Genomic DNA, 22,729 nt, shown 5'->3' with positions numbered 1-22,729 from the left:
ACAGACAGACAGACAGACAGACAGACAGACAGACAGACAGACAGACAGACAGACAGACAGACAGACAGACAGAGAGAGAGCTGGTAGTCCACCAAACTACCAGGTGTGAAACAGGGAAGAGACTCATTTGGTATAGAGCAAACCTAACCCACTCCATTAAATATGATTTTTTATTTTTTTTACATCTGGTTAGCAATACTAATTAAGGAAATGATCTCTAAAGAGAAAAACATCCTCACGTGTGCTACATACATTTCCCAATAGAATCCACATACAATTTATTTTCCCTTTCTTACTTCAACTATTTGCACATTACTACAACACTATACATAGCCAGTAATATAAATTGAAATGGCTCTATTCTTTTAAAGCTTTTACTGTTCATTTCTGTTTATTTCACTTTTGTTTATAATCTATTCCACATGCTTTGGCAATGTAAACATGGTTTCCATGCTCTAGTCTAGCATACTCTGTAACTTTCTGTTCTGAGTTACTGTATATCTAATAGGGGCGCCCAAGATTCACATTGATAGCCTTCCCAAAAAGATGCGCTGCACATTCTGCGCAACCAAGATTTTGGTAGGAAACTTGCAGTCCTTTCCTACTCGGGCCGTGGTAGTAGTGTCTACCACTGCGACTGTGATGGGTATCTGTCCTGCTGTACTGAGTTACTCATTGGGTGTATAATCTATTTTTAGCGCCAACAGATGGGGTCACGTGACAGGGGACACACGTCATTAATGTTGTTGGTGGAGGAGCTGAAAATATGGAGGAAAGAGAGTTGTAACAGGGAAAATTAGACATTTCACCCCCCCCAAAAAAGATTATTAAACCGATCAAGAAGTGTAACGGTCGAAGAGGCAATCTCCAAGCAGCGAAAAGGAGAACGACAATCAGGTACGTTATGTTTGCTGGGAGATAATGTATCTTTCGTCTACTGCTGGTAAGAAATGTTTTTATACCGCGATATTTTCGTGTGATGCGTTTGGTTACTTCTGGCTAGCTAACAAGCTAGATAACTTCATAGCGTTCTGTCAGTTTTGATAGCTAGTTAACGTTAGCTAGCAAGCGAAGTTGCTTTAGCTAATGTAAATGTGCACGAATGGATTGTTCTGATTTGGAAAATGTCAAGTTAACAAACTGACACATAGTATTGGCATCTGATTTAAAGCGTCAGTTAGTCAGGTTGTAATGTTCCCAGACGTCTACTTAGCGTGCTAGCTAACGTTAGCTATCTGGAAGTGGGCTGCTGATAAGCTAACGTTAACGTTACTGGCTAACGCAGGCTAACTTAGCTATCACATTTGAAAAATGTTTTTTTTAGGGTGGCTGCTAAAAGCACTACCGCAGCCGTCGGTGCCCTCCATGGCAATTTGTGTCATCCATGTTTAGCAAATTGTGTTTTTGTTCGAGTTGAAATGACTAGTTTGCCATTTCTGCAATCTCCACTTCTTCTGGTAACCCCCATTGCAGTCGTCAGCAAGTTTGCGACGCCTCATTTTTTAAGGTGATGGTGCCACTTGAGTTGGGGTCCCACTCCCTGCTAGTTGTTTCTATTGGTGTATACAGTTTAATATGCCAAACGTGTGTGTGTGTGTGTGTGTGTGTGTGTGTGTGAGAGAGCGAGGATCCCGCACAGTCAGTAGCCTGTGTTTTTGCATATTCAATATATATGCTAATTAAAATGATGAGCTGCAACAAACACTCAAACTGGACAGTTTTCTCATTCAAAAACTCAATCATGGACACTCTTACTGACAGTTGTGGCTGCTTTGCGTGATGTATTGTTCTCTCTACCTTCTTGCCCTTTGCTGATATCTGTGCCCAATGATTGTACCATGTTTTGTGCTGCTACCATGGTGTTGCTGCCGTGCTATGTTGTCTTAGGTCTCTCTTTATGTCGTGATGTGTGTTTTTTGTCCTATTTTATTTTTCATCCCAGCCCCAGTCCCTGCAGGAGGCCTTTTGGTAGGCCGTCATTGTAAATAAGAATATGTTCTTAACTGTCTTGCCTAGTTAAATGACATTGATGCCACTAGTTTTACTGTGTAAAATAAAAATGTGGATGAAAGGGAAAAATATAATGGCTTAGGCCAACTAATGCAATATCAGTGCCTTCCTTCCCCCCCAAAATACCAATTTGAATTACTGGAAACACCTTTTATGCCTAGATGGTGAAGTACAGACCGGTAGGTTTCCTCCTGATGTGGAGATGTCTGAATAGTTTCTCCAATTATGGTCAGTGTCAGTTATCACAATGGATTGTCTGCTAGCAAAGGCAAAGTTGTGTTTTTATAGTTACTTTCATGATAGTCATAACTGTTATGAAAGGAACATGACATTTATCAGAGGTAGGCCTAGATACTCAGTGTACAAAACATTACAACACCTCCCTAATATTGTGTTGCACCCCCCTTTTGCCCTCAATTTGTTGGGGCATGGCCTACAAGGTGTCAAGTGTCCCACAGGGATGCTGGCCCATGTTGACTCCAATGCCTCCCACAGTTGTGTCAAGTTGGCTGCATGTCCCTTGGGTGGTGGACCATTCTCAATACACACAGGAAACCGTTGAGTGTGAGAAACCCAGCAGCGTTGCAGTTGACACTCAAACCAGTCCCCCTCGCATCTACTACCATACCCTGTTCAAAGGCACTTAAATATTTGATCTTGCCCATCCACCCTCTGAATGACAAGTGCACATTCCATGTCTCAAGGCTTAAAAATTCTTCTGTAACCTGTCTCCCCCCTTCATCTACACTGATTTGAAGTGGATTTAACAGGTGACATCAATAATGGATCATAACTTTCACCTGGTCAGTTTGTCATGGAAAGAGCAGGTGTTCCTGATGTTTTTTTTTACACGCAGTGTATATTCTACAGTGGATTCCTAAGTAAGATTTTGATTTGTGGCTTGTTCCGTGCATGTACACACTAACATTTTACCTGCAGGCCACCCTTAACCCTATGAAAAGATGTGGTTTTGGCTCGCAAGTCATTTGGCAGTCTTGCACAGCTCCATTGTGCAGAAGTTGGATGGAGCCAGAGAGGTCATGGAGAAGGATTTCCTCCTAAAATGAAATGAATAACAAATTCCTGTCTTTGATTAAGTGTCAAAGATTTGCTAGAGATCAGTTGATTGACAGAAATGCTGCTTCTCACGTGTGTGTGGATGCCTCTCACAGTCCTCGAGTGGCCTTGTGTGTCCTTTTTCATTGACAATGTTAAGTCCTTGTGCATGGAGTTGTTCGGTTTGTTAACTTTAATCATTGGATTTTGTTTGGCATACATTTTAATGTGAAGAATCTCAGCATCACTGTTGCTGTGGAATTGCCCTCCTTTAACAGTCACTCCAAGTAAATGAAGAACCACTGGCTAAACCAGCTCTAGCATCAGCTTTTTTGCTCAAGGTTTGTCTTGTCACACACTCCTGATTTCTGCCCTCTTGGCTATCAGATAAGATCAGGTTAGGGTTATCTGGATACTTTTTGGAACACATCTGCATGTGCCCAGTTGAATTACATGGTGACAGATTTTATTTTATATTTATTTCACCTTTATTTAACCAGGAAGGCTAGTTGAGAGCAAGTTCTCATTTACAACTGCGACCTGGCCAAGATAAAGCACAGCAGTTCGACACATACAACAACACAGTTATACATGGAATAAACAAGCATACAGTCAATAATACAGTAGAAAAAATAAATCTATATACAGTGAGTGCAAATGAGGTAAGATGAGGGAGGTACGACAAATAGGCCATGGTGGCGAAGTAATTACAATATAGCATTTAGACACTGGAATGGTAGATGTGCAGAAGATTAATGTGCAAGTAGATACTGGGGTGCAAAGGAGCTAGATGGCTAGATAAATAAATACAGTATCGGGATGAGGTAGTTGGGTGGGCAATGTGCAGTGATCTGTGAGCTGCTCTGACAGCTGGTGCTTAAAGCTAGTGCGGGAGATATGGGTCTCCAGCTTCAGTCATTTTTATTTTTGCAGTTCGTTCCAGTCATTGGCAGCAGAGAACTGGAAGGAAAGGCAGCCAAAGGAGGAATTGGCTTTGGGGGTGACCAGTGAAATATACCTGCTGGAGCGTGTGCTACGGGTAGGTGTTCCTATGGTGACCAGTGAGCTGAGATAAGGCGGGGCTTTACCTAGCAGAGACTTGTAGATGACCTGGAGCAAGTGAGTTTGGCGACGAGTATGTAGCGAGGGCCAGCCAACGAGAGCGTACAGGTCGCAGTGGTGAGTGATATGGGGCTTTGGTGACAAAATGGATGGCACTGTGATAGACTGCATCCAATTTGTTGAGTAGAGTGTCGGAGGCTATTTTGTAAATTACATCGCCGAAGTCAAGGATCGGTAGGATTGTCAGTTACGAGGATTTGTTTGGCTGCGTGAGTGAAGGAGGCATTGTTGTGAAATAGGAAGCTGATTCTAGATTTAATTTTGGATTGGAGATGTTTAATGGGAGTCTGGAAGGAGAGTTTACAGTCTAACCAGACACCTAGGTATTTGTAGTTGTCCACATATTCTAAGTCAGAACCGTCCAGAGTAGTGATGCTGGACGGGCGGGCAGGTGCGGGCAGTGATTGGTTGAAGAGCATGCATTTAGTTTTACTTGCATTTAAGAGCAGTTGGAGGCTACGGAAGGAGAGTTGTATGGCATTGAAGCTCGTCTGGAGGTTGGTTAACACAGTGTTCAAAGAGGGGCCAGAAGTATACAGAATGGTGTCGTCTGCATAGAGGTGGATCAGAGAATCACCAGCAGCAAGAGCGACATCATTGATGTATACAGAGAAGAGAGTCGGCCCGAGAATTGAACCCTGTGGCACCCCCATAGACTGCCAGTGGTCCGGACAACAGGCCCTCCGATTTGACACACTGAACTCTGTCTGAGAAGTAGTTGGTGAACCAGGCGAGGCAATCATTTGAGAAACCAAGGCTGTTGAGGTTGCCAATAAGAATGTGGTGATTGAAAGAGTTGAAAGCCTTAGCCAGGTAGATGAATACGGCTGCACAGTAATGTCTCTTATCGATGGCGGTTATGATATCGTTTAGGACCTTGAGCGTGGCTGAGGTGCACCCAGATGTCAAGACTTAAAGGGTCACACATTGAGATCCCGTGTTCCATAGGGGACCTCTTGCTTATGAGGAAGGATATACGTAATGTTTGCCTCAGACCATGGCCACTGAACAGTATACATTTTAAATGTGCTTTCTCTATGTGGGTCACTAATGTCTATTTTTGAAATGTGTATCTTTTTATATTCATTGCCTGAATTAAACTTGATGGGTCGAACTTTGCTTCTCTGATCTCGGACACCCAGAATTTAAATATTGCGTAAATGTACTAACGACACTAGCAAAGTCTTCATCCCTCTAAATGGAAACTCTCAGACTTGCCCAAACTGGCTATGTGCCATCCCACAGGCTGTCGACATGCTGCTGCTACTACCATTTTTATGTTACGGGCATCTGTCCACGAGAGATTAGGCCTATTCCTTCACAAAATAGGTTCAGCACATAGTAAGATTGCAACTCTTATGAATTTTTTTTTAAGACCAGTTCTTCAATGACGTGACGCAGAGTCACTTGTCCTGATGAATCACACAAGGTGTTGAAAAGGCTATTGAACAGCCCTGCCCATGCACTGCTCTGAAGATACAGGGCCTTGGCGTTCGCCTATTCTGTTTGCAATGCAAAAATGCTTGGAAACTTTGATTCATACACTGTAGAGAACATTCTTTAGGCTACAGTGTGACGCAAAAATAACCTCAGCTGTATGTTAATGATTGAAACATGCTTGCTGTGCTGAAATACTTTTTATTTTTTTTATTTTTTATATATCCTGGAAATCTGGTTACAAGTGTTGATTGGATAAAACCCACAGTTGACAGCCTCCAACCCAGTATACCGTGCACGTTTACAATCCTAGCCCCCAGAAAAGCCTATTCTTGGAGAAATGGGCATGTGACTTAGGCTAAGTGTTGCTGGTTGAAATTCCAGAAGGAATAGTTGCCATCCTCCTACCCTTGAGCAATGTGCTGACCCAAAATTGTTTTGATTGTATCATTTCTGTGAGGCACTTCAGTGTTGGGGGAAAAAAATCATTTGACTGAAGTGAGTAATTTTGGTGTCTGGATCCTAATGAAACATCCTTGGACCAGTTACAAGGCCATTGCCTAGACATGCTTCATTGGACTACATTTTTAATAAACTAACTAGGCCTATCTCTCTCTGCTATTTAAGTGAACAATTTAGCTTCAAGGTAAGTTAATGGTGCCGCACTGCCATTGAGAGCCTGCATGTTCTCTGTTTTGTATGTAAGGTGTGGCGTCAAGGGGAGATGGGGCCCTTTCGTCCCTGCTAGTGGGAAAGGCGCTGCTGAGTGCAGTGTCCCTCCTTTCTCCTTGAGAATCTGCTGGTCGCTCTCTCGCCTTGACTTTGAGGGCTGGCTGAGGGGGATGTGCAGATGGGTTAGTGAGTGTCAGACCCCATCTTTGGTTCTGTTTATAAGAGCACAAAGGATCCTCCTTATGTGGTTCTGATTTTGGACCAGACCTGACTCAGTGTCACAGGCCTTTCTGTTGCATTGCCGGAAGGCCATTGCATTCATAAATGCTATCCAATAAAGTTGACCGCAGCCCATTTAAACATGAAGCACATTCAATTGTTGCAAATTGATTTGCTCCTGCTTAAAGCTCCCCCTGCAATTCTAAGAATTTCTTGGTGTACAATTTCTGTGCTTCATATGTTGAACCATTTTAAGTCGTGACTTCAAGCGAAGGCTGATGCCGAGGACAGAGCATGTCGCTTAGCAGCACTTCCTGGCTGTTGGTGGGATACTTATTTTCAGTGATAATGCGAGGAGGCGGAGACCCCCACTTAGGCTATTCTCTGGCTGAGTCTGCTTGCACCATCACGCAGTCGTACTGCAAAGGGGAAGAAAAAAAAAGATGAGCTGATATTTTTATCCCCATTCGCACGTCCTTAGGATAATGCAGCCGGTGAAAGCGGCTAGGCCAGCAGTCAGAGGTGGTTAAAGGTTCTAAATACCCTGCGACAAGGCATCCCATTATCCCTGTGACACGGTTTCTATAACCAAGCTTCCTGTGTATGCCGTGATGAAGCCAGGCCCTTGCCGGAGCATGTCATCTGACCGAGTGCCTTGGGATCCTGCAGGGGGAAGAGTTGCTTACCAACATCTGGAATATCACACGGAGAGCCATTTGCTTAGCCCCATACCACACTCTAGACACGCTTTCAGATTTAGCTGACATATTGTAAGCAATTAGAGGAAATGTCATCCTCTGTGGGTGTACAGGAGAAAGGTTAATGGCACTTAGTCCCTAACTTTAGAAAGGCTGCATAAAATGAACAATTTCAAAAAGTATAATTTCATTTGTAGATATTTCTTGCAATTGGTGCAACAATGCCTTCATGTCACTAATTGGCCTTGGTGATTTTTGGTATCTAAATGTGTGAATGACTAAATTTACATGTTCTTGTCGTTAGTCTAATCCTCATGACTGTTCCCAGATAACAAAACCCCAGAGAAGATGAATATATTTAGCTGATGTGCTGACAAGAGGCCAGTGTTAAACCGGAGGGGACATCTGAAGAGAGTAGTTTTAAGAGCATTAAACGATCAGCGACGTGTTTGGGCACAGCGCCTGAGAGCCTTGCTTCAGTGCGGAAGGCACAGGGACCGTGTGGTACTGCATGGGCTTTCAGCGCTAACTCCACTCCATTAAATCATACGGCTTAGAGGCAAGACTTCCGCGACTGAGTGGGACTTAGATCCGCTTTCCAGGAATTACACTGCAGTGGTAATTAGGGCTGGGCGATATGGCCTAAAAATCATCTAGATTTTGTTCACGTTTATGGCCGATTTTTAACTTTTATTTGTGTGTGTACCAGTCTGGACACCTACTCATTGAAGTGTTTTATTTTTTTGTATTATTATAATTTTTTTTTAAACAATTTTCTACATTGTAGAATAATAGTGAAGACAAACTATGAAATAACACATGGAATCATGTAGTAACCAAAAAAGTGTTAAACAAATCAAAATATAGTTTATTTGAGGTTCTTCAAAGTAGCCACCCTTTGCAATGATGACAGCTTGGCACACTATTGGCATTTTCTCAACCAGCTTCACCTGGAAGGAGTTCCCACACATACTGAGCACTTGTTGGCTGCTTTTCCTTTTACTCTGTGGTCCAACTCATCCCAAATATTCAATTTGGTTGCGGTCGGTTGATTTGTGGAGGCCAGGTCATCTCATGCAGCCCTCCATCACTCATTATTGGTCAAATAGCCCTTACACAGCCTGGAGGTGTGTTGGATCATTGCCCTGTTGAAAAACAAATGATAGTCCCAATCAGCGCAAACCAGATGGGATGGTGTATCGCTTCAGAATGCTGTGGTAGCCATGCTGGTTAAGTGTGCCTTGAATTCTAAATGAATCAGACGGTGTCACCAGCAAAGCACCATCACACCACCTTAATGCTTCACGGTGGGAACTACACATGTGGAGCTCATCCGTTCACCTACCCTGCGTCTCACAAAGACACGGCAGTTGGAACCAACAATCTCAAATTTGGACTCACCAGACCAAAGGACAGATTTCCACCAGTCTAATGTCCTTTTGTTCGTGTTTCTTGGCCCAAGCAAGTCTCTTCTTATTGGTGTGGTTTAGTAGTGGTTCCTTTGCAGCAATTTGACCGTGAAGGGCTGATTTCACACAGTCTCCTCTGAACAGTTGATGTTGAGATGTATGTTACTTCAACTCTGTAGGATTTATTTTGACTGCAATCTGAGGTGCAGTTAACTCTAATGAACTTAACCTCTGCAGCAGATGTAAAACAAAGGAGATGGGCGTAGACTACAGCTCCGCTACGGGGAGCTCCATCACCAACAAACTATCATGGGCCAAACACACCAAGACAGTGGTGAAGAGGGCACGACAATGCCTATTCCCCCTCAACCGACTGAAATGATTTGGCATGGGTCCCCAGATCCTCAAAGTTCTACAGCTGCACCATTGAGAGCATCCTGACTGGTTGCATCACCGCCTGGTATGGCAACTGCTCGACCTCAGACGGCAAGGCACTACAGAGGGTAGTGCGAATGGCCCAGTACATCACTGGGGCCACGCTTCCTGTCATCCGGGACCTCTATACAAGGCGGTGTCAGAGGAAGACCCTAAAAATTGCTTAACCTGTTAGGGCTAGGGGGCAGTATTGACACGGCTGGATAAAAAACGTACTCGATTTAATCTGGTTACTACTCCTGCCCAGTAACTAGAATATACATATAATTATTGGCTTTGGATAGAAAACACCCTAAAGTTTCTAAAACTGTTTGAATGGTTGTGAGTATAACAGAACTCATATGGCAGGCAAAAACCTGAGATTTCAAGCAGGAAGTGGCCTGTCTGAGAAGTAGTGTTTCATCTTGGCTCTTTTTATTGAAGACTCAGGATCTGTGCAATAACGTGACACTTCCATAGGGTCTCAGAGCCCGGGAAAAAGTGTGGTTAGATTAACGAGAGTCTTATCTTTAAAATGGTGTAAAATAGTCATATTTTTGAAAAATTGAATGGCATATCTAAGGATTTGAATAACGCGCCACAGGATTCAACTGGCTGTTGAGTAGGTGGGACGCAAGCGTCCCACCTAGCCCATAGAGGTTAAGAATCCAGCCACCCTAATCATAGGTCCCCCCCCTATTACCTCGACTAACCTGGTGCTCCGCACATTGACTTTGTACCGGTACCTCCTGTATAAAGCCTCACTACCGTTATTTTATTGTTGCCCTATGTTTCTTTAAAAAAAAAAAAAAAAATGTAACTTCAGTTTATTTTAGAAAATCACTTCTTGACACTTTGTTGGTTATGGGCTTGTAAGTAAGCATTTCACTAAGGTCTACACCTGTTGTAGTCGGCGCATGTGACAAATACAGTTTGATTTGAGCTCTGAGTCTACCTTTTCTGTGGCGGTCGTCATGAGAGCCAGTTTCATCATAGCGCTTGATGGTTTTTGCAACTGCACTAGAAGAAACTTATTGAAGTTCTCAAATTTCCGCATTGACTGACCTTCATGTCTTAAAGTAATGATGGACTGTCGTTTCTCTTTGCTTATTTGCGCTGGTCTTGCCATAATATGGAGTTGGACTTTTACCAAATAGGGTAATCTTTTGTATACCACCCCCACCTTGTCACAACACAACTGATTGGCTCAAATGCATTACGAAGGAAAGAAATTCCATAAATGAGCTTTTAAGGCACACCTGTTAATTGAAATGCATTCCAGGTGACTCATGAAGCTGGTTGAGAGAATGCCAAGAGTGTGCAAAGCTGTCATCAAGGCAAAGGGTGGCTACTTAGAACAATCTCATCTATCTATTATATATATATTATACACAACTTTTCTTTGGTTACTACATGATTCCATATGTGTTATTTCATAGTTTTGATGTCTTCACTACTATTCTACAATGTAGAAAATAGTAAAAATAAAGGAACCCTTGAATGAGTAGGTGTGTCAACTTTTGACTGGTGCTGAAAAGTGTCTCCCTATTTATATTTTAAAAAAAAGATGGAGAACAAGCTATGAATGAAAATTACTGGAGTTTTGGTACAGACAACTAGTGCACATAGCAGACTGCACCCTTTGTTTGCCTGTATAGGTTACTGTTTGCCATCTGTGCTTTTCAAAAAAGAGTAAATAGATGTACAATATCAGTATGGAATTATCATTTAAAGGCATGCTCTGATATAGACTTCCAACATTAAACAAATATTTGCAGAAATGCCGAATCTTTACGTCGTCATCATCAGTCACCCAAGCCTTACTTGTGTAAAATGCCACATTCTGAGCCTCAGTGCCACTTTGGTCAGGTTTCTGTGTAGAATATATAATTTACTGTAGTGCAGCCCTATGGTTAGATTAGGCACAAAGACTATCCAGTGTTTGCTGAAATGAGGGAGCTGGTGATTAAATCTGGTTGATAATGCCTACTCCGACTTGTGTTGAGACATAGTGGGGGGGCTCTCTGGCCACGTCCTGCCCCTGCAGTTGCTTCCTCTGCCCAGTAGGTGAGGCCGCAGGTCCAGGGAGGGACACTGTCCAAAATGCAGGGTGCCCCAGTGGGCTGTGGAATTGCCAGGACTCCTGTAGGATGCAGACCCAACAGCAGCTGCAGAGCAAACCGAGATGAATGGGGATTAAGCATAAAGCAGGCACTTTGTTAGACCTTTTTACAGTGTGGCGTAATGGTGCCAACATCGCCCGTTAAGGATTTAACCAGGAGGTTGCATGTTCAAATACCCAAAAGTCATCGCTGTCTAATAATGAGAAAGACGTAATTGGCACTGCGCCAGTGTTCATCCAGCTGTGTGAATACAAAATATGTACATTTGTATGATGTAATTTGCTCTGGACAAGGTCTGCAAAGTGTGTGAATAACCTCTTTGTATAAACAACATAATGCACATTTTATTGCTTGTGATTAGGCTACCTTGACAGGAGTTTATTGAAATGATTTAGAATATTTGCTGCTTTCGGAACACCGCTCCAATATCCAATGATAGGGCGTGGCGCGAATTACAAACTCCTCAAAAATCCCAAAACTTCAATTTTTGAAACATATGACTATTTTACAGCATTTTAAAGACAAGACTCTCCTTTATCTAACCACACTGTCCGATTTCAAAAAGGCTTTACAACGAAAGCAAAACATTAGATTATGTCGGCAGAGTACCCAGCCAGAAATAATCAGACACACCCATTTTTCAAGCTAGCATATAATGTCACAAAAACCAAAACCACAGCTAAATGCAGCACTAACCTTTGATCTTCATCAGATGACACTCCTAGGACATTATGTTATACAATACATGCATGTTTTGTTAAATCAAGTTCATATTTATATCAAAAACCAGCTTTTTACATTAGCATGTGACGTTAAGAACTAGCATACCCACCGAACACTTCCGGTGAATTTACTTAATTACTCACGATAAACGTTCACAAAAAACATAATTATTTTAAGAATTATAGATACAGAACTCCTTTATGCGATCGCGGTTTCCGATTTTAAAATAGCTTTTCGGTGAAAGCACATTTTGCAATATTCTGAGTAGATATCCCGGCCATCACAGGCTAGCTATTTTGACACCCACAAAGTTTGGTACTCACCAAACTCAGATTTACTATAAGAAAAATTGGATTACCTTTGCTGTTCTTTGTCAGAATGCACTCCCAGGACTTCTACTTCCACACCAATGCTGTTTTTGTTCCAAATAATCCATAGTTATATCCAAATAGCGGCGTTTTGTTCTTGCGTTCAAGACACTATCCGAAGGGTGACGCGCCGGCGCGTATCGTGACAAAAAAATTCAAAATATTCCATTACCGTACTTCGAAGCATGTCAAACGCTGTTTAAAATCAATTTTTATGCGATTTTTCTCGTAAAATAGCGATAATATTCCCACCGGGAGACGTTTTCGTTCAAAGACTGAAAATGTCAAATGGACTCTTCACGTGCACGCGCGCACCCGTTTCATTGTTCTCAGATCGACCACTATCCAAATGCGCTACTGTTTTTCAGCCAGGGACTGCAGAGTCATCATTCCCTGTTCTGGCGCCTTCTGAGAGCCTATGGGAGTCTTAGAAAATGTCACGTTACAGCAGAGATCCTCTGTTTTCGATAAAGAGGCAATAGAAGGCCAAGAAATGGTCAGAGGGCACTTCCTGTTTAGAATATTCTCAGGTGTTGGCCTGACATGAGTTCTGTTATACTCAGACACCATTCAAACAGTTTTAGAAACTTTAGGGTGTTTTCTATCCAAATCAAACAATTATATGCATATTCTAGTTTCTGGGCAGGAGTAATAACCAGATTAAATCGGGTACGTTTTTTTATCCGGCCGTGAAAATACTGCCCCCTATCCTAAACCGGTTAAGGTGAAACGGCGCCCCTGCTCGCCCCAGCGCATTTATTGTTTTTGATTTGTTGATGAAACTGAGGAGAGGAGCATCTAGTATGGCAACAACAAAAAATGTGCAGTACCTCTGTTATATCGTGCATGCAATATGAGGGAAATGAACTCAGTTGTTTGAAGTAACTTCTGTTGTAATATCGCAAATGGACGTGGCATATTCACCAAGTACCAATTCCAGCATTTTTAAAGGCTATTTGGAATAAAGAGAATATAGATTTTTCATATTTATGTTGGGCAGAACCCTGGATGAATGAAATCAGACCTCCCATGGTGAAATCCCCTTGTAAGAATGTATGACATGGATATAATAGCTATACTAGAGATCTAGGAACCAACAACTAAGGTTTTTAATTTGCGACCTAAGAAATAGACCATCATACATAAGCAGGGAGAAATTTACACAAGTAATTTAGAATGTGTTTTCACATTCACACGGTGATGGAAATGACTAAGTAGCTTATTGATTTAGAACAGAGGCCCAGCTTAGAAAGATGGCACATATTGACACTGTCCATTTGTCCACTCACCATGCTCAATGACCCCAGGTGAGACTGGGGGCCAGTATTGGTATTGCAGCGCTATGCCTCTCCTCCTCCATCCCCAGGGGGAGTGTGGGTATCGTAGTGTCTCTGCAGACCCTAGGCTGCATGACTCATTCCATTAACAGCTCTGCGAGTGCTTTTCGGTGGAGGCAAACTGACTGACTCCCTCACCTTCCCTCCTCAAAGCAAAACAATTTTCCACATTTCAGACACACTGACAGTGTCTGAAACTAGACTTTTTTGAGTTAAAGAAAGTGTTTTAATGGTAGTCTGGAGTGGAATAATGTCAAATCATTGGTCATCTCTGTTTATCATGGTGGTAGTTGGGGAGGGAGAGTTGCAAATGGAGGTAGCCCAGCTGCTTATTTGGCCTGTGCGTAACAACTAATCTTGACTGGCAGATCACCTACTCTGTCATTGCCTGACTAAGCAAAATTGGAGTCGAAAACTAACATTACTGAATTACTTATGAATGAATGAATGCTGGCCATGCTATTGGCAGTGGCCAGGGCTGTGAGGAGATATGGATACCAGGATCCTTGAACTGCAGTAGGCTAACTCCTGTTCATTTGTGACTATTGCAGTGGGATTGATTCGAGGAAGGGGAGGAGCCTACTGATCCACCATACCTCTGGACCAAAGCCATGGCCGACTCCGAAGACCCACTTTAGAACCTTCAGTCCATTCCCAAACACAAGCAAATACACACTCGCCTAAGGCTTTATCATCCTAATTCTTATTACCGTCAACTTGACTGAGTTTTGGAACAACAAAGATCACTAGCGCAATCATCTCTGGCTTCTCCGTTCATTTCTGCCAACACCACAGGTAAGTCTGCTTTTCTTTCCTCCAGCTTTTTTTCCTTCATGAAATGCTGAAGAAGCCCACCCCCCGTGACCTCTTACCCCTCTGATCCTGTCCATGAACTTCCCTCAGGACGTTACTCATGTGTTGTGATTTCCCTGAGTAATTTACAAGTTTGTTTGACGACAGGAAACCAGCATCTCAAAGTCCGGTGCTTTCATGGTGGCTGTATGGTTCACCATTGAACTTGTACACACATTATTACTTTTATCTTAAAGAAGTCAGCAAACTGGAGTGATAATTCTGAATTATCTCCAGTAGTAGGATGTGTTTATGGGTCTCTTAAACAATATACATTTTTTTTTTTTTTTAGGCTTGCTCTCATGATTCCAGTTGAAGTTCCTCTACACATGGGCTATCCTATATCAGAATAAATCCTAACAACAACAACCTGTGGATTCTCTTACTGGCTGCTCTCTTCTCCAATCTCTTTCTGTCTATATTTAGAACTGCTGACGACTGACCAGACCTTTATTAACCTCCCATCCCCCTAATGACGTCTTTGAATGTCACTGGGTGCCGTGGCAACCCTGACTGTTCTGTGAAAGGCCTGGAGGGTTGTCTGCTCATTGGACAGTACACTAGAGCGAACATGACTGACTTTTTTTTTTTTTTTGTGCAATGAGTATGAGTCGTAAGTAGCTTGTGTATAGCTAGTATCTTTGGAGATATATATATATATATGTGTGCGTGTTGTGTGTCTTTCTTTTAATAGCATTTGAAGCAGTAGGGCAGGAAGGTCTTCCGATCGGTATTTTGTTTATCGTTCATTACAATAAGTAGCCTATAGTAGAGAAATATGAAGTTTGAAATGAAATACATTTTTCTAATACACTGCCTTCAAAGTATTCATATCCCTTGACTTATTCCACATTTTTGTTGGACTGGTAACAAAAAATATATTTTGAATTCAATCTACACACAATACCCCATAAGTGTTCGCATTTTTAACTATTTAATTTGTCTGTCTACCTGGTGGACCTGGAGATCTGTTGCTAAATTAAGTGCGCCCATGGCGCTGGCCAAGCTGATAGGCTAGTATCAAACTTGTAGGCACTGATTTGAGCTATGTGAGATATCATAACTTCTAAACACGACCAGAGAGAGACTGTCAAATAATACAGCAAGAGGTGCTGTTTTTATAAGTGAGTTCATGTAGAATTTTTTTATTTTTTTTATTCAGCACTGTTACATTTTTATTCAAAACTATTACAAAACATACAACTCCTACTCGCGCTGCAATGAATGAATAGCCGAGTGTATAGATGGCCTTGGGTTTTTATTATTAGCAGTTTGTCGTGTTTATTTGAATATTTCACTTTCTCTGGTCATAGGAACATTTCATTTATGCTTGAGGCAGGTGCGGTGCGACTCGAGTTTCACCATCAGGTGGAAGACTGTGTCCCCTCTCCTCCGGTGAGACTGACCAGAGAAAGGAGAGAGCAGGGACCACGAGAGGCTGACCCTCTGCTGCTCTTTCTCTCCCTCCGCTGAGACTAATGCTGTGTTCAAAACAACTAGGAACTTGGGCATCTACGACTTCAATGCACTCAAGCCAACTGGGAACTCGGAAATAAACGAGATCTGACTGGGAAAAATATTGTGTTTAAAAAAAAAAAAAGTCATCAACTTGGAATTCCAAGGCGTAAAATAAATAAATGAGTTTTTCATCAGTTCAGTCGTCTTAATCACCATCAGATGCAGGTAGCTTACCATCTGTCCAGTAAAAATAAATATTTGAATTATTTCAATTTATTCTCCGCTGTGGCTCGCAAGTGCTACACCAAATTATGATCTATTTTGTTATCAAAGCTTGACTTTTGAAATATAATGTGGTCTGAGAAGAACAATATTGCCAGGCATATGGCCAATATGCTTTGATAATGTATTAGGCCTGCCTACTGCACAAACCTGATTCCTACAGAACAGTTTTTATTAGGTTAATGTTAGAAAAAATTAAGTCATGTTTAAAAAAATATATAAGTTGTAGATATCAGCATACTTTTTTTTAATGCAAAAGTGATCTTTACTCAAAGGTTGGTGACCATGGCCTCAATGACAAAATGAAAATGTATTTTTAGACATTTTTGATACATTTTTTATTGAAAATGAAATACAGAAATATTACATTTACATACGTATTCACAACCCTGAGTCAATACTTTGTGGAAGCACTTTTGGCAGTGACTACTGCTGTGGCTTTCTGGGTAAATCTCTAAGAACTTTTCACACCTGGATTGTGCAATATTTGCCTTTATTTTTTTAATATATTTTTTCCCCCCCCAAATTCTTCAAGCTCTGTCAAATTGGTTGTTGATCATTGCAAGGCAACCATTTTCAGGTCTTCCCATCAATTTAAGTCAAAACTGTAACTCGGCTCCTCTGGAACATTCACTGTGTTCTTGGTAAGCAACACCCGTGTAGATTTTGCCTTGTGTTTTAGGTTATTGTCCTGCTGAAAGTTGAATTCATCTCTGTGTCTGGTGGAAAGCAGACTAAACCAGCTTTTCCACTAGGATTTTGTCTGTACTTGGCTCCATTCTGTTTATTTTTTTTAAATCCTGAAACTCCCTAGTCCTGAATGATTGCAAGCATACCCTTAACATGATGCAGCCGCCACTATGCTTGAAAATATGGAGACTGGTACTCTGTATATAGCTTTGTTAATGTGTAACTTTTTTTTATTTTTTACTTTAGTTTATTTGGTAAATATTTTCTTAACCAACAATGCAGTTCAAGAAAGGGTTAATGGCTTGTAAGTAAGCATTTTACGGTAAAGTCCACACCTGTTGTATTTGGCGCATGTGACAGTTTGATTTATTTCATGTATTGGATTTGCCCCTTACAACATAACACTTTGTATTCAGGACAAAATGTTTGTCACATTTTTTGCAGTATTACTTTAGTGCCTTTTTGCAAACAGGATGCATGTTATGAGATTTTAAATTCTGTACAGCCTTCTCTTCACTCTGTCAATTAGGTTAGTAACTACAATGTTGATCCATTTTCTCCTATTACAGCTGTTAAACTCTAACTTTTTTAAAGTCACCATTGACCTCATGGTGGAAATCCCTAAGCGGTATCCTTCCTCTCTGGCAACTGAGTTAGGAAAGACGCCTGTATCTTCGTAGTTACTTTTTTTTATTTTATTTTTTTAACACACATCTACTACTAATATGTGCCGTTTGCGAGGCATTCGATTCAACCAGAGGTTTTCCGTGTTTTGAAATTCACTGCTCGACTGAGGGACCTTTACAATTATCTGTATGTGTGAGATACAGAGATGAGGAAGTCATTCAAAAATGGCATTAAAGATGCACTATGCAGAAATCGCTCCACCTTTTCCTGGTTTCTAAAATTCGAATAGTTTGCATAATTTCTGTTTGACAGAACAAGTGTCGAGAATCATTGTACTTTTTTTTTTTTTTTTTTTTAATCACAGAAATATATTTTCCATAACAGTATTGTATTTTCTGCTGTTTTGAAGATAATGTGCAAAAACAAAACTTAACAGGAAGCATAGAAATAATGTGAATTTGTTCGGTTCTCCTAAGAAGTTACATATTGCAGCTTTAAACACTTACTGCACACAGAGCGAGTCCATGCAACTTATTATGTGACTTGTTAAGCACATTTTTACTCCTGAACTTAGGCTTTCCATAAGAAAGGGGTTGAATACTTAAGACATTTTTCAAAAAGAAATTGAAAAACACCTCCACTTTGACATTATGGGGTATTGTGTGTGTGTGTGTGTAGGCCAGTGAAAAATCTCAGTAACAATTATTTTTTTTACCTTTCTGGCGCAGGCGTTCCGCTAGCGACCCACCTCGACAACATCCGGTGAAATTGCAGAGTGCCAAATTCAAAATACAGAAATAATATATATTTCAACCGGACAATAGCGTATTCAATAGAAAGGAAAAACAACGAAGGGCGCGCAATCAGTCACGCGCGCAAACCAGCTCTGCATTCTTCCTCAGTCCACTGAGAGAAAGGTCTCACTCTTCTTCATTTTTCAGAAAACAAGCCTGAAACAATGTCCAACGACTGACATCTAGTGGAAGCCATAGGAACTGCAATCTGGGTCCTAACCCAATACATACTCTATAGGCATTCAATTGAAAATACCCACATCAAAAAAATCCCACTTCCTGGATGGATTTTCCTCAGACATTGTTTTAACAGTTTTGGAAACTTTAGTGTTTTCAATCCAAATCTACCAATTTATATGCATATCCTAGCTGTTAATGGGACAATTGATGGCTACAACCATCAAACAAGTAGTAGTAGTTTTAAAGGATAAAAAGTGGGTACACAACATTAGCTAAACTTAGCATTCTGTTTATCATTATTCAGGTAATTTGTCGCAATATGGATTTTTGCCCATATCGCCCAGCTGTAGTGGTTTGTACATATTATATGACCAACCAATCTCCAATGGATGAGCCCTCTGTCACTGGGCAAAGGCACAATCACAGCCATATTTACAATCTCATTTTCGCTGTATAATGAGTTAAAACTAAGGGCCTTTTTAAAAAAAAAAATTATGTTCCTTTGGACCGTGCTTGTTTCCAGAAAGGTTTTGACTCCGTTCCAATATGAGGGGCAAGTTCCTATCTTGACTGCAGGAACATATTGATTTGCATCAATCAACACAAGCTCAACCAGCCGCTTACAGACATTCTCTATTTCCTTTCATTCGTTGTCCTTCTTTCTCACATTCTTTTTTTTATAGGCTAGCCTATCAAGGCATTCTCACATTACCATTTGTTATGATCAGTAGACCTTTCCACTTGCACAATCCCTGTCATACTGTATACGGGTTGAAAATGGCAATTTGTCATTGATAAGTGGATTGGAACGCAGTGGCTGTAGAGTAACATGCTATACATGACGTGAGAGCTCAGATTCTACGCTTCACAGCACCGTATCGGTTTTGACTGACAGCTATTCTAAACTTGAGCGCAGTGCGTGACAAGTTTCCCTCATCCCGCACGCTAATTGGGCTACATTTTGAAATTGTCTGGGTGAGGGGAAACGCGTAAATCGAGAGGAGTTGATGTGTTCTGAAAGATGAGACATTGAGTGTTATAATGCCTCTTTGATGTCATACAAGCAAACCAAACACCTGTGAGTCCAAATGTGCACTTCACATTTCCATATTTGAAAACACGTCATTTACAGTATTAACATGTTTGATCCAATGTTACAAGGATGGCATGCGTTACATGCTGACTGAACCGGCCGTGTTGCGAGCGTTGCAGAATAAATTGAGTAGAGAACACACAATTTTTGTAAGAGTTCAAAATGGGTCAGAATTGTACAAAGATATCCAGCAAAAAAATATATAAATGACCATATGCATTTCTGGTAAAATAACAACCCAATGTTTATCTCCCGTGTTTCATGTGTGTTGTGCTCGGTCCCCAAATGTAATATTATTTGTTAACCTGCGTGTCATGAACGCGTCTGATCGGGATAGACAAAATCAACATGCGTGGAGCTGGTTTGGTCAAGGTGTAATACCCTGGGTTGACCTGAACAGAATAATTCCTCCACATTTCTATGGCTATATTTGGTATACAGTGTTATCTGTATCAGCAGAACATTGCAGAGAATGAGTCATCACTGCGTTCTATTTGAGGAAATTGAATCCTCGTGTGTGTGTGTGTGTGTGTGTGTGTGTGTGTGTGTGTGTGTGTTAGGTCGACCGATTATGATTTTTCAACGCCGATACCAATTTATTGGAGGACCAAAAAAGCCGATATTTATTTAAAAAAAATTGTATTTCTTTTTATTTGTAATAATGAGAATTACAACAATACTGAATGAACAGTTATTTTAACATAATACATCAATGAAATCAATTTAGGCTCAAATAAATAATGAAACGGGTTCAATTTGGTTTAAATAATGCAAAACAGTGTTGGAGAAGAAAGTAAAAGTGCAATATGTGCCATGTAACAAAGCTAACGTTTAAGTGCCTTGCTCAGAACATGGGAACATATGAAAGCTGGTGGTTCCTTAACATGAGTCTTCAATATTCCCAGGTAAGAAGTTTTAGGTTGAAGTTATTATAGGAATTATAGGACTATTTCTCTCTATACGATTTGTATTTCATATACCTTTGACTTGGATGTTCTTATAGGATCTTTAGTATTGCCAGTGTAACAGTATAGCTTCCGTCCCTCTCCTCGCTCCTACCTGGGCTCGAACCAGGAACACGTCGACAACAGCCATCCTTGAAGCAGCGTTACCCAGGCCGAGCAAGGGGAACAACTACTCCAAGTCTCAGAGCGAGTGACGTTTGAAACGCTATTAGTGCGCACCCGCTAACTAGCTAGCCATTTCACATCGGTTACACCAGCCTAATCTTGGGAGTTGATAGGCTTGAAGGGGTGGGTATAATTTGTGGAACGTTACAACAGGAATCTGTTCCAAAAAAAACTTTAAGTAAAAGGTTGCCAACCAACAACGCATCCAAACCTAGCTAACTAGCTGCCGAATAGGCATCAACTCACCACGTAGCTTATTCTTAATGTTTGTCCATAAGCAACCAGAGAGAGGACAGACATTTTTCAGAATAAACGTGATGAGTGAAAAACGCAATGAAATAGACCACTCCCTACCCGGTATCTTATTCTGCCGCTACGACTTTATGCCTTCTTTTTTGGCAACCTTGTTATTTACGAAGTTTTTGGAATAGATTCCTGTTGGAACGTTCCACAAATTATACCCACCCGGCTTGAAGTCATAAATAGCTTGAAGCACAGCGACGAGCTGCTGGCAAAACGCACGAAAGTGCTGTTTGAATGAATGCTTATGAGCCTACTGCTGCCTACCACCGCTCAGTCAGACTGCTCTATCAAATCATAGACTTAATTATAATATAGTAACACACAGATACGAGCCTTAGTCGAATCCGGAAAATATCATCTCCAAAACAAAATGTTTTTTTTCTTTCAGTGAAATATGGAATTGTTCTGTATTTTATCTAACGGGTGACATACCTAAGTCTAAATATTCCTGTTACATTGCACAACCTTCAATGTTATGTCATAATTACATAAAATTCTGGCAAATTAGTTGGAGACGAGCCAGGCGGCCCTAACTGTTGTATATACCCTTACTCTGCGTGCAATGAACGCTAGAGATGTGACACAATTTCATGTTAGCAGGCAATATTAACTAAATATGCAGGTTTAAAAATATATACTTGTGTATTGATTTTAAAGAAAGGCATTGATGTTTATGGTTAGGTACATTTGTGCAACGACAGTGCTTTTTTTTCCGCAAATGCGCTTGTTAAATCAACACTCGTTTGTCGAAGTAGGCTGTGATTCAATGATAAATGAACAGGCACCGCATCGATTATATGCAACGCAGGACACGTTAGATAAACTAGTAATATCATCAACCATGTGTAGTAAACTAGTGATTTATGTTAAGTTTAATGCTAGCTAGCAACATACCTTGGCTTCTTGCTGCCCTCGCGTAACAGGTAGTGAGCCTGCTATGCAGGCTCCTCGTGGAGTGCAATGTAAGGCAGGTGGTTAGAGCGTTGGACTAGTACCCGGAAGGTTGCAAAAACAAATCCCCCCCCACCCCCCCCCCCCCCGAACAAGGCAGTTAACCCCCGTTCCTAGGCCGTCATTGAAAATAAGAATGTGTTCTTAATCTGACTTGCCAAGGTAAATAAAGGTGTAAAATAAATAAAACTTGAAATCGGCCGTAATTAATCGGCCGACCTCTAGTGTGTGTGTATAGCTTCTATGTGTGAAAAAGAACTGTTTGGCCATAATGACCATCGTTATGTTTGGAGGAAAAAGGGGGAGGTTTGCAACCTCATTCTGCTTTTGTCATTCAAAATTAGTTAAATTATAGATCTTATCTACAGTGCATTCGGAAATTATTCAGACCCTTTGGCTTTTTCCACATTTTGTTACGTTACAGCCTTATTCTACAATTTTAGGGGGATTCAAAAAAACAATCTACACACAATACCTCATAATGACAAAGCAAATAAAGGTTTATATATTTTTTATATTTATATAAGTGTTCAGACCCTTTACTCAGTACTTTGTTGAAGCACCTTTAGCAACGATTACAACCTTGAGTCTTCTTGGGTTTGACGCTACAAGCTTGGCGCACCTGTATTTGGGGAGTTTATCCTATTCTCTGCAGATCCTCTCAAGCTCTTTCAGGTTGGATGGGGAGCGTTGCTGCACAGCTATTTTCAGGTTTCTCCAGAGATGTTCAAGTCTGGGCTCTGGCTGGGCTACTCAAGGACATTCAGAGACTTGTCCCGAA

At 41.1% G+C, this 22,729-nt stretch overlaps 1 protein-coding gene across 2 annotated transcripts in view; it reads left to right on the top strand.

Annotated features, from left to right (window-relative positions):
- Positions 1–705: 705 nt before the first annotated feature.
- The window catches only part of LOC106607176 (histone deacetylase 5), an 83,583-nt gene continuing 61,559 nt past the window's right edge, over positions 706–22,729 (top strand). The window contains exons 1-2 of one of the 2 annotated variants that reach the window (XM_082976558.1): positions 706–897; positions 14,140–14,383. The gene's annotated coding sequence lies outside the window, so the exon portion shown is untranslated. The remainder of the gene's footprint in view (positions 898–14,139; positions 14,384–22,729) is intronic. The other variant, XM_082976559.1, reaches the window with a different exon arrangement.

This window comes from Salmo salar, chromosome 06, assembly GCF_965601325.2.
Source record: "Salmo salar chromosome 06, fSalSal1, whole genome shotgun sequence".
In the NCBI taxonomy this organism is placed as follows: Eukaryota; Metazoa; Chordata; class Actinopteri; order Salmoniformes; family Salmonidae; genus Salmo; species Salmo salar.
This window is presented reverse-complemented; position numbering and strand designations above follow the sequence as displayed.